We start from the raw sequence: 1,682 nt of genomic DNA on the forward strand, positions 1-1,682 counted from the left end.
GAAATTTCATAAAAAAAAAAACATTAATTAAATATTTTATTGTATTTAGTCTACTAATTAAATTTAGATAATGACAAGTGACAACATAAACATGGCCGTTACTCCAGCAGCAATTCCATTAACTTCCATGGCGGTTTCTTCTTCCTTCTTCTCTTCTGTGTTCTGAGTTCCCTTCCGCCCTTTACTATGCCGATGATTCATTTACTTATCTTTGTGTTTGCACTTGCTACATTATCCCCTTCCTCTGCGTACGATTGGCTTTCGAAACCTCTTGTTGGAGATGATGGAAGAATTTATGTTTGTTCCAATAAGAAACTTTTTGCATTTGAAAGCAATGGTAGCATCTCATGGACCATGCATATAGACTATAAATGCAATGTTGCTATGGCACCTGTTCATGGAGGTTTTGGCAAGGTGAGTCACTATCCAATCCGATTTCGTGCTTGTTTCTCGATCTCTCCTCTCACTGTTGTGTTGTTATTGTTGCTGCCATTGGCCTTCCCGATTCAGTTGTGCTCTTTTCGGTTTAATTTTGCTTGTTCTACTGAATATACTGTTGCTTGTTTTCAAGACTCTAAATTGTTTATTTTTTTTTTTTTCTAATTTTACTGAATATTATATACCGATTGTGTTATACTGTTATAGTGTTGTGAACTACAACTACTAAATTGGTTTATTTCATAGTTTTGTTTAATCATTAAATTATTGGATTGGTTGTTCTTGAATGATTGAATTGTTTTTGTTATTGTTGTGGTTTGTCGATCTGTTCTAGTTATGGAGATTTTATCGCAAATGAACCAGATGAAGAATATGAATATATGATAATCATCCCTTAAGTGATTTACTTTAGAGTTTAGACTTCAATTGTTTATTTCTAGTAATTTGGTTTATTCAAAATTTGCATTTCTTTTTTTATAATTAAATTTTGGTGTGTTTTATTATTTTGAGCTGCTTAACCGCTAAACAACCAAGTTGGGTCTGATGGATGGTTTCTGATTAACACAGTCTAACCATCTGGTTCGATTTGCCACTCTTCATGAATATTTTCTTGAAATTATGTTTCTGCATAAATGATGAGTTGGAATTACTTGCAGTAACCTATTATCATGGAATTTATCTGAGTTTTGGATCCATGTATTTTGGTGTAAAACTATTGTCTATTGTAGCAATTGAAAAGTGTCCAACAAACTATGTTTACCATTCTGAATTAGATTTCCTATTTCCTTGAGTTTCAAGTATTTTGGCTTCCCTAATTAGCTAATTTGTTTTTAAGGCGTGGGATTCCCAGAAAGGTGTAGATTGATACCGGTATCCCACATACTAAAATAGGCATCGTTTGATAGAAAAGGGAATGCAAGCTTATTCCAAATAGGCATTCAAACATTTGAATCATGTAGACTTATGGTGGAATATGAATACAAGGAGTTTGGATCCTCTAAAATGAGAAAATTATTCCATAATAATTTAATGGAATACCGAAAAAGATGATAATTTGTTGCCTACTGTTGTTATCATTGCTTGATGGAATATGAACACAAGGAGTTTGGATCCTCAATTCAAACTTGTATACAAGCTAATATCTATTACAATCAGTTATAATGACCAGAAAAGATAGGACCACTGAGAAAATTGGAGTAAGATGACACTATTAAGGAAGATGCATACAAACTTGACTGTAATGA

The 1,682-nt window shown here is 32.8% G+C and overlaps 1 protein-coding gene across 2 annotated transcripts in view; it reads left to right on the forward strand.

Annotated features, from left to right (window-relative positions):
* The window catches only part of LOC107610068 (protein GAMETE EXPRESSED 3-like), a 5,644-nt gene continuing 4,005 nt past the window's right edge, over positions 44 to 1,682 (forward strand). The window contains exon 1 of one of the 2 annotated variants that reach the window (XR_002350262.1): positions 44 to 414. The gene's annotated coding sequence lies outside the window, so the exon portion shown is untranslated. The remainder of the gene's footprint in view (positions 415 to 1,682) is intronic. The other variant, XR_002350263.1, reaches the window with a different exon arrangement.

The sequence above is a fragment of the Arachis ipaensis genome, chromosome B07 (assembly GCF_000816755.2).
Source record: "Arachis ipaensis cultivar K30076 chromosome B07, Araip1.1, whole genome shotgun sequence".
Classification (NCBI taxonomy): domain Eukaryota; kingdom Viridiplantae; phylum Streptophyta; class Magnoliopsida; order Fabales; family Fabaceae; genus Arachis; species Arachis ipaensis.